Consider the following 11,533-nt stretch of genomic DNA (forward strand, 5'->3'; position numbering starts at 1 on the left):
CAGTATAGTGGAGACTATAGGCTGCAAGCAATTAATAATTATAAGTAACCAAAGCCATCATGATTGAAATATAGGCTAACAATAATAATACTATATTAATATTAATAGCCCAATACTAATAAGTATATAATATTAATAATAATAATATAGGTCTAATAATAATAGCCCATAAATAATAGATGGAGGTTGCCTATAGGCTATATCACTGCAGATGTTTTTCGTTTCTTGTTGTCCCTCTGGAATACTAAAGTAACCCTTTGTCTGACTGTATGCAGCACACACTCTCTCTCTCTTTCACACACACACACACACACACACACACACACACACACACACACACACACGACACAAGTCTCTTCGGGACAACCGGCGGCAGCACGCGCTGCATGCTTGGTGAGCGCATTGCAGCATCCATCCATCCATCCGGGCTGCCTGCCTGCCGCTAGTGACGCGAGAGCGCCGGAGTGTGAGTGAGTGTTCTCTATTCCTCTGTCTATTGTACAGTGTCAGTGTGTAGATCCATATACATGAGGAGAGGAGACGTTCTGCTCCATCTCGTCATCACTATAGAGGGCTATAGGCTATGTAGCCTAGTATACCTCTCTCTAAACCCCTCCCTCCTTTATGATAGGCCAGTTGTCGTCATTTCGGCCGATTTATTTACATTACATCCCACTTCCCACTAGACCGACTGAACGAGCGGACCGGACCGAGTGAGCTGAGTGGGAAGAGGGGTTCCCTCTCATCCCCCCCCCCCCCCTCTCTCTCTGCTGCATATGTGCACAATGTTTGGAGGAGAGAGAGACCGTGTGCCTATAGCTATTAGTGAATAACTGGCCAAAAGCTGAGGTCATACAGAAATTACAGACAGCCAAATATGACATCTCTCTCTCTCTCTCTCTCTCTCTCTCTCTCTCTCTCTCTCTCTCTCTCCCCCTCCCCCTCTACCTCTCCCTCTCTCTCTCTCTCCCTCTCCTTCTCCCTCTCCTCTTCTCTCCTCTTGCTGCATCAGGAGAAACTGAGATGTGTAGCGGCGGGTAGTATAGGCCTAATGCCTACTTAGCATTCTGTCTACAACGTTCCGAAGGCGTTTCGGCACGCGCTCCCTCTATAGCGCACCCGTCCCGCGCCCTCTGTTGTTCGATCGGTGCGCTTTGATTTCCCTCGCAATCAATCGCGAAAGTGTGTGCGTGTGTGTGTGTGTGTGTGTGTGTGTGTGTGTGTGTGTGTGTGTGTGTGTGTGTGTGTGTGTGTGTGTGTGTGTGTGTGTGTGTGTGTGTGTGTGTGCGCGCGCCCTCATGGTTAAAAACTATATAGGCTTCTGAGGGATAAATTATCCAATTCAATTTAATCAAGCTGTGGATTTTCCCACATTTCTAATAAATAGGCTATTTAAAAAGTTTTCCGTATCCCTCTATGGGGTTGGAACTTATGAAGACCCCATATAGCCTACAACCTACATTTTCAATTGATTTGGTAGAAAAATCAAATTGCGCACCTGCAGAACATGCGCATGCTATGGCTACACCAGGGGTAGGTATAGGCCCCTATACTCAAACAGCTGAACCTGTGGGCCACATTACAAAAATGGCAAGGGGCCAAGGGCCAGTTGATGACAACATTATATACTTGATAACAAAAGACAAGTGCAATGTGCATTATTTTATGGCTTGAAGTTCTAATTAGCACATTCAACACAAACAACTGTCTGTCTGTCTGTCTGTCTGTCTGTCTGTCTGTCTGTCTGTCTAATAAATAGTTAGACTATGGCTAAGGAAAATAAAAATAGTAGTTAAGTAGAGGTACAGTACATCTCTATTTATTTGCATTACAAGTCATTTATGACTGGGCCCTGCATGCACATTAAACTATATGAGTTCTCAAATTCTGTCCAAACCCGACCCTATACCCAACCTGACGTTTTCGGGCAGGCCAGGGCCGAAAATGTATGCTAAAGTATTTAGTCGGACACCACTTCTCCATTTTTTAAACTTCGACGGCACCATCACAGCGTCAACTCGCCCACAGGTCAGAGGACCTCGAGTTACCTGTAAACTGCCTGCTCATTGGGTGTTATTCGGCTCTGCAACCCCCTTGTACAAAAAAGGGAGTAAATTAGAACCCGGCAACTACCGCCCAATTTCTATTCTAAGCTCCATCTCGAAAGTGATGGAAAAAATAGTCTATGAACACTACAGGTTGAAAAGTATCTTGCCTCTAATAAATTGCTGTACGAGTTCCAATCTGGTTTCAGAACATCCCACTCCACTGACACATGCCTCCTCTATTTGAGCGATCACATCAAACACGAGGTGGATGCTGGAAAATACTGCGGCATGGTCATGCTGGACCTCCAAAAGGCTTTTGACACCGTGAACCACTCCATACTGGTTAACAAGCTTAAAGCTATTGGTTTTGATAGCACATCAGTGAGCTGGATGCAATCCTACCTGGAGGGGAGAGAACAGATGGTGGAGGTGAACGGAACACTGTCCCCTCCCCTCCCAGTGAGCTGTGGCGTCCCACAAGGAAGCATACTAGGGCCTTTACTGTTCCTAATTTATGTTAACGACATGACTTCAGCTTGTGACTGCAACTTGTTCCTGTTCGCAGATGACTCAGCACTGCTGGTCTCGGACAGGAACAAACTGCAGGTTGAAAAGACCCTCAGCTCTGAACTCGGTATAATCTGCACCTGGCTCGCTGATAACAAACTATCCTTACACCTGGGAAAAACTGAATCCATCCTCTTCGGATCAAATAGTAAACTCAGCAAGGCAGATGGCTTCTTGGTTAGAGTGGGTGACAATATTATCACACGAAAAGATCAAATTACCTACCTAGGTTCCATCCTGGAGGCCAATCTTTCCGGTGATAAAATGGCCACCAACGTAATCAAAAAAGTCAATCAAAGAACAAGATTCCTTTACAGGATCTCCTCACTGGTCAGCAAAAACACCTTGAAGACCTTAACAGGAGCCCTCGTACAAGGTTTCTTTGACTATGCATCCACCTCTTGGTACCACAGCACCTCAAAGGCCCTTAAAACAAGGCTCCAGACCTCCCAAAACAAACTGGTCAGGCTCCTACTTGGCCTCACCCCCCGAACCCACCTCACCCCTGCCCACTTTGACAGGCTGGGATGGCTTAGGGTCGACGACAGAGTACAGCATCTTGCAATGGGTCTGGTCCACAAGATTCGATACACCACCAAGATACCCATGTACCTGTCTAAATACTTCCTTAATGTAAACGAAGTCCACACCCACAACACCAGAGGGAGTGCAACAAACCATGTACAGCCCAGATTCGGCACAAACAAGGGACTAAATTATTTTCGCTCCTATGCCACCAAAATGTGGAACGCCCTACCAACAGTCATTAAGACATGTGAATCCCTTGACTCCTTCAAAACCGCTCTCAAAGGGCACCTACGGATGGCTGCAATTCGAAACTGGCCTCGGTAAAATCTGAATCCCCCCCACCCCCCCCCCCATTTTCCCTCACTGTATATTGTATCTTTTCCCTTTTTTGCTTCCCATATGATGAATTCCTGTTCTGTACTTTAGCTACATAGAAATGTCTATTTGTATGTCTCTAAATGTCTGTATGTCTTTAAATGTTTTGATGAATTGAACAATGTGGACCCTGTTGTAAACAAGTGTAATGCTTAATTGGGTCGTCCACTCACAGTTGACAGTCTTTGTATTGAGTTTGTGCTTAAAATGTACTGTAAATTCTACAAACTGTTAATAAATATTTCAATCAATCAATCAATGGGAGGCACAGTTGCGTAAAAATGTCGCTCAACCAGGAAGAGTGTCTGCCTGGTGGATTATTTAAAATTTTGTCCAAAAAGTGTATTTTAGACGTGAGGTCGGGGGCTCAGAGTGCTCCCACTGAGGAAAGTATAGGCTTTCAACTCCACAAAACCGTCTTTGTTTTGGTCAGTAGCAAAAGCGTACTTTAGATTTTTTACAGAAGACGAGTTCTGTGAAGCGTGATTCTATTCTATACGTCCAAGAATAGACATGGTAACGCCCCGCCTATACCTCTGATAGACCTACCTCTGATAGGCCTACCTCTGATAGGCCTACCTCTGATAGACCTAACTCTGATAGACCTACCTCTGATAGGCCTACCTCTGATAGGCCTACCTCTGATAGGCCTACCTCTGATAGGCCTACCTCTGATAGGCCTACCTCTGATAGACCTACCTCTGATAGGCCTACCTCTGATAGGCCTACCTCTGATAGGCCTACCTCTGATAGGCCTACCTCTGATAGACCTACCTCTGATAGGCCTACCTCTGATAGGCCTACCTCTGATAGGCCTACCTCTGATAGGCCTACCTCTGATAGGCCTACCTCTGATAGGCCTACCTCTGATAGACCTACCTCTGATAGACCTACCTCTGATAGACCTACCTCTGATAGGCCTACCTCTGATAGGCCTACCTCTGATAGACCTACCTCTGATAGGCCTACCTCTGATAGACCTACCTCTGATAGGCCTACCTCTGATAGACCTACCTCTGATAGACCTACCTCTGATAGACCTACCTCTGATAGACCTACCTCTGATAGACCTACCTCTGATAGGTCTACCTCTGATAGACCTACCTCTGATAGGCCTACCTCTGATAGGCCTACCTCTGATAGACCTACCTCTGATAGACCTACCTCTGATAGACCTACCTCTGATAGACCTAACTCTGATAGGCCTACCTCTGATAGACCTACCTCTGATAGGCCTACCTCTGATAGACCTACCTCTGATAGGCCTAACTTTGATAGACCTAACTCTGATAGGCCTAACTTTGATAGACCTACCTCTGATAGGCCTAACTTTGATAGACCTAACTCTGATAGGCCTACCTCTGATAGACCTACCTCTGATAGGCCTAACTTTGATAGACCTACCGACACTCATGCCGGCCTTACCATTCAGAGTTTCGTCTGAGGTGGATAGCTTGCCCAAAATATAATTTTCTAAATAGATAATTTTGTATATTTTGTATGTCTACTGTAATGTTTATTCTTATGTGGACCCCAGGAAGACTAGCTGGTTGCTATGGCACCAGCTAATGGGGATCCTTAAAACAAATCTAATCAAATCTATATGCTGGATAGTCTGCCGTGAGGTTACTCCTTGGTGGGAAATGAATAAATAATACAAGTACGATATAATACAAGAGAATGACAGATTGGCAAGCGCGACAGTAACTTTTATTTTTGTAGAAGAGGCAAACTAATATTGTTTATGCTGTTTGCTTTGATGGAATAATTGATTGAAATATGAATTCATTTATTTCTAAATAAAGTGTTTGTGTTGATAATTGTGTAATTTATTTGTAAACTTGAAACATTATAAGGTCTCTTTTGCCTTGATCTTCCATTTTAATATTTGTATTGTTTAAAAAAAAATCACGTACAGTTACATACTTAACAAACCTTTACAACCTTGATCTTTATCTTTTTAAATAGTATTAGTTTACTATAATTAGATTAATACACAATAATCAACACTAAGGGCTGCAATTTCGTTGCAGCCTTTACCCGCAACGCGGCCCGCAATTCAGCCGCTGCCCGAAAATTACGAATATGCTTTCTCTGTCCCTTAAAGGTATTTTCGTCCCGCTATCTTTTTTGCCGACACCGGCATTTGCGCCTAGAGGTGTGGTCATGGGCGTGTTGGCACGCTTTTCCCTAAATTGCTATTTTGCTCACATACATTTGGGAAGTCGATAGTGGAGTTTAAAAGCACCTGTAAGCCGTGCCAAATTAGTTTGGTAGAGCGGTGCGCCTCAATGAAGATGTCTGCAGGCACAGAGACAGGCTGCCTCATCTCTCCTTATTATCCTATATCTCTTTGTAATTTTCCTATAATCCGAGTCGAGTGCCTGCCACTTCCTTGTGTCCATTGTGTTTATATAATTGTATAGTCAAAGAAGTTATTTGTGCGCGATTCCATTTCCATTTGCTCTTTCAGTTCATGATCACCCCATAGCAGCAAATGGGGTTTTAGTGACCGAACTTTCCTTTTCGCTTCATACCGTTCCGTAGAGACGGCCTAAACGCACCAAACCAATATACCAAATGAAAGCCCTCATTTCGTAGTTTACATAGAACTTTGAGATTTGAGCGAGTTGTGACTCAATGAAAAGACGAGGGGGGCGGGTGCAGCAGTGAGACTTCAGCAACAGGCTATAGACTATAAGCCGGGCTATGAAGCAATATAGCACTGGGCAATGGATAACTCTTAAAGCCAAGACTGGTGTTTGGTTACATTTGGTTTAATTATTGTAACGCCCAAACCACACCTATGCATAGGGTAACGGAGGTGTTTTAGGGATTTAGACAGGTAACCAAAATACCAACTTTAGTGGGGGAAGGGAAAATCCCAAAACAGTGTATTTAGAAAGATTTGACGAAATTGGAGCCCTAACACTTTAATTTAGAACACACCCAAATCAAATCATACGTGTTCAATCAATCATTCAATCAAAGCAAAAACGTTTGCCTACTACACAAATAAAAGTTACAAGTTAGTTACAAGGCTAGCTGCATTCTGTCGTGCGTGCCAAGCTGTCACTCTCTTGTACCATATTTCCCACCACGGAGTAACCTGGCGTCTCAGAGGACAGCCTGGTGAGACCATGGGGGCAAGACGGGCAGTGTCGGTAGGCCAATCAGAGGCAGGCGGGGTGTAGAATTTTTTTTTTTTATTCATCTATTTATTTGACAGGGACAAAGCTCATTAATCAACATGTCAGTTTTCACATCAATGTAAATGGGCCAGAGTTAGCCTAAGCTGTAGTCCCTGAATAGAATCACGCGTCTGTGAAGCCGGTGAAGCATGTGCAGAAGCTCCAAAGTCCTATAGTGTTAAGGAGACGTCATTCTAACGCTATATGGTCCTAGCCTGGTTAATAAACCAGACTAATATCGCACGGACCGCGGGATATTAGTCTGGGGAGGCTCAGCTTGGATTTCATTTCCAGGGGAGCGGGTTGAAACATTTTCTCTTTGACGCAATTGGTCAGAGCTACTGTCAGTCAAAGGTCTCAAGCATTGAAAGTCACTGTACCAAAGCCCGCCCATATTGCATACCGTGTCCCGATTGGCCGCCCCATTTCACTGGTGTAGGAAATGGGCGTACAATTGAGCCTCTCCAGACCGTAATCCGCCGGCAGGCAATTTATTTTTGCCAACGGCTGATTCGGTCTGGTTTATTAACCAGGCTAATATGGTCCAGAGCTAGGGCCCACTCAGCTTGTTGTGCCAATGCATACATGTGTGCCAGTTTAACCACAAGCTCTAGAGATGAATACAATTAAGATGTTCTTGCATACTTATTACTTGGCAAAAGGAACTGGTTAGTGAGACAGTCAATTCAGGTTGAGGAAAGGGTCAATTAATATTGAACTGCAGCTATATGGGATATTAGATATTCCGGATATGCTAAATATATTCAGTGGGGACATATGAAAGGTGTTAACAAGCTCAGCGATAGCAGTTACAAGTCTATTGGGAAAATAGCGGGATATGTCTTTTACCAAAAAATATTCTCTTGCATATGCATCTGTACTTTTACTGCATGAATCTAAGTTTAATTAAAAATGAAACAAACCGTTTCATGAAGCACTTAACAGTTAACACTCATTTTCTCTGTCTCTCTCGCACGCATGCACGCGCATGCACGCACGCACGCAAGCACGCACACACGCACACACGCACACACACACACACACACACACACACACACACACACACACACACACACACACACACACACACACACACACACACACACTCAACTAAGGTATATGTCTCTTGTTTGTCCTTTAATTAAAAGTGAGAGGTGTTTTATTAGCCTGGCAGCCTTGGTACCAAGGATTTATCTGACTCTCACAAAGCGAGGGCAGAGTAGAGTCATCAAATTGTCACTTCATGTGTGAAAGATATGGAGCTGAGCCAGGGGGAAAACTAACTTTGAACTTTACAAAGCTGATTAACACCATCCATTCACATACTTTTGTGCCACCCCCCCGTCCCCCCCCGTCCCCAAACACACGCACCCCTGTTTGCATGTGCGAGTGCTTGTGGTTTTGTATGAGCAGTGGGTGATAATTGCGGGCTGTTAATGCAACGATACACTCAGTCGACTTGATCCTATTTGTGTCTGGAGCGTTAAATTCTTCTGACACTGCATAATGGCCCTGGGAAAGAGTCTGTCATGTCATCAGGTTACGTCTCGGAGGAGACGTTAAACAAGAGAATAAATGGCCTGCTTCTTCTCCTCTCTCTCTCTCTCTCTCTCTCTTTGCATTCTCACACCCGCTGAATCAGAATGCAGAGTGGATGATATACAGGCACGTGTGTGATTATGAACGCTATTTCTGTGCATACAGGCAGTCAAAAGCACAGGGACACTGTCAAATACTAAAGTGGTAATTTAAAACTGTCACATTTTAATTTGGTCATTTGGGTCCAATTTTATAGTCCTAAAGTTAAAGAAATTCTTGTTTGCAAACTCTGTGCTGCACACACGCATAAAAGAACGCACGCACGTGCGCACGTACGCAGAGACCTGTACACCCCTCCTGTCAGCTCAGCGATGGAGGTATGAGAGTGGAGAGGTCTTGACAGAGCAGTGTACTGTACAAGTGCATTCACGCAGAGACACACACACACACACACACACACACACACACACACACACACACACACACACACACACACACACACACACACACACACACACACACACACACACAAATGAGTTGAACAGGTCCACACACTTTCATTAAAAAAAAAAAAAAAAACATTCAACCAATCTACTTCAAACTCGCATTGCTGAGGACCCAAGACTGAACTCCATGAAGTTGGTCTGATCATGTGGATCTCCAGAAGTGGCATGCAGTAACCTTGTAATCAATGTCCACTAGCTCAGTGCTTCCCAAAGTGGCGTCCGGGGACCCCCAGTGGTCCTTGAGGGTGTTCCAGGGGGTCCCCAACTAAATGATAGTTGGAACCAAATGGGCCCTTACGGGTCCATTTGGTTCCATTTGTACACTCTCAGAGTTAAATTAACATTGATTTTACAATACAAATTCGGGTCCCAGAGATAGAAATGCCGTTAAACGGGCGTCTGTAGCTTAATGCATGTCAAACAGGGGTCACTTGAAATGAATCACCGCTAGAGCCGTACAAATCTGCAGGCTGATGAATGTCAATTTGGAGGTCCTTGACAGTTTGAGAACCACTGCTTTATAGCTATAGCTAGCCCACATGACTGACATCATAGTGACGTCATAGACACCTGCCTACTCTGACGACGATGAATGACAGCTGTTGCCTGCGAATGATGGATAGGCCTCTGCAACTGTCACTGTCAAATTGGCATCCCTATATTTTGGGCATGGTGAAAATGTTTGAAAAGTCATTGGATGAAGTATAAAATATAGGGCTTAAGTGGCTAGTATCTTTGAATTTCCATTCCTCCCTCAACTCAGGGATCTCGCATAAAGAACTTTTGACAAGTTTGGAGTCCTATATAGTGTCCCTGCTCTATACCTCTGCCAAACACAAACACCTATACGCTCATGCATAGGCGTGCACACACACGCACACGCAGTCACGCACGCACGCACACACACACACACACACACACACACACACACACACACACACACACACACACACACACACACACACACACACACACACACACACACACTTGACAGCTTCCTTCAACTGCCAATGCCAGTCTGTTTCAGGCAGTTATAGTCCTTAAGTCTTAAAGTTCCAGTGTAGAAGCAGCACCTCTAAAAACGTCATCAGCTTTGGAAATGCTGACGGGTAGGAAAAAACAAAAAAAAAGCAGCTGAGTCATTCTTAATGAAGATCAGGAAGCTTTTCCTCCTTTTCCCCCTTCTTTCCCTCCATCATCAGAATAACAAGCGGGCTGGCACAGACAGGCACAGCCTGCCTTATAGTATACCTCACTGCAAATTCTCTGCTACAGCACCAGCTGTCAAAAAGTTACAGGCCGTCGGCAAATAAAAGTCAGGGCCAGAACAAATTCTTATACCTTCTGCACCTACCCCCCAACCTACACATCCCCCCCCCCCAACACACACACACACACACACACAAAAACACACACACACACACACACACACACACACACACACACACACACACACACACACACACACACACAAAGAACCATTCACCTCTTTATTTTCTATAACAGGTTTTGCTTCCAATGTTGCCGATGTTTGATCTTCTAAAGCAGTGGTTCTCAAACTTTTTTATTACCGTGACCCAAATGAGAAATTTGATGTTTCCCTGCCCGGGACCCGAACTAGTGAAAATATAACAGATCAATACAAGCTCACAACGCGTCGCTTCGGACACATAAAAATGTGTCCGCGACCCACAAATGGGTTCTAAATTGTTCAAAGAAAATAGTTGCACGGTTCCTGGCGATGCTGGAAGACTGCATTGTGGACACATTGTGGGAACACATAGCCAGACAATATCACTTGGATATTAGTCTAGTTCTTCTCACAGTGCATCCAGATATATGCGACAAGGGGCAGCAGAATGCCGCGAGCGGCAGGAGTGTCTTCCTGGATTTTAGAAATGTGGTGGATGGAAATGAAGCTCCACCCACGCTGCAACTTTCCACGTGGACAAAGCGTTTACGGTTTTGTGGCCGACGCAGCAAGTTGCAGCATGGGTGGAGCTTCATTTCCATCCACCAGCTGTCTAAAAACCAGGAAGGGATTCCTGTATATCTGGATGCACTGGCACAGCATGGGCACACTTGAACCGACAGGCGCGGCCAAAGGAAGCTGGCTCCCGGCGTCTTTCCAGCTTTTTAGACAGATGGAGGATGGAAAAGAAGCTCCACCCACGCGGCAGGTTGTCGCTGGGGCAAAGCTTTTCCAGGAATCTGGCCGACGCGGCAACCTGCCGCTATAATGAAACTGGGATTATTATGTCATGTCAGCACTATCAGAAGATGTAACCCAGGTAAAGCAATCTGTCACTCTGCCAAGTTTAACTAAAGTTTTTTCCATCTGTCCAAAGTCATTTCTGATAGTCTGCAGCCCTGCACTTAGACATTACAGATAGTAGATACAGATTGATTGAAAGTGAAACATACAAATTGATGTAAACATACATAACGAGACGCACCGCATCGCATCGCATCGCATCCCCCCCCCCCCCTCCCCCCAAGACGAATCTGGTTGGTTCCTCACTACTGCGGAGCGAGAAAATCCATTCACAAAATAGCAATGCCAGACCTAATCTGCCTGCCTGGGGAATTTTGTTTTTGCAATGGCAGATCCGTCTGACAACGCGAGGCTAGAACTGGGAAGTACAATAGGAAATTATAGCATAGCTACTGAAAATCTGACTGTTTCATAATATTATTTTCATTGTAAAGAAAAAAGTAGCTTGAATCAGTGAATCCCTTGAGGGGGTGAGTTCGAGTTACAACCCGATATAGACAGAAT

This window comes from Protomyctophum parallelum (assembly GCF_964188405.1).
Source record: "Protomyctophum parallelum genome assembly, chromosome: 5".
NCBI lineage: Eukaryota > Metazoa > Chordata > Actinopteri > Myctophiformes > Myctophidae > Protomyctophum > Protomyctophum parallelum.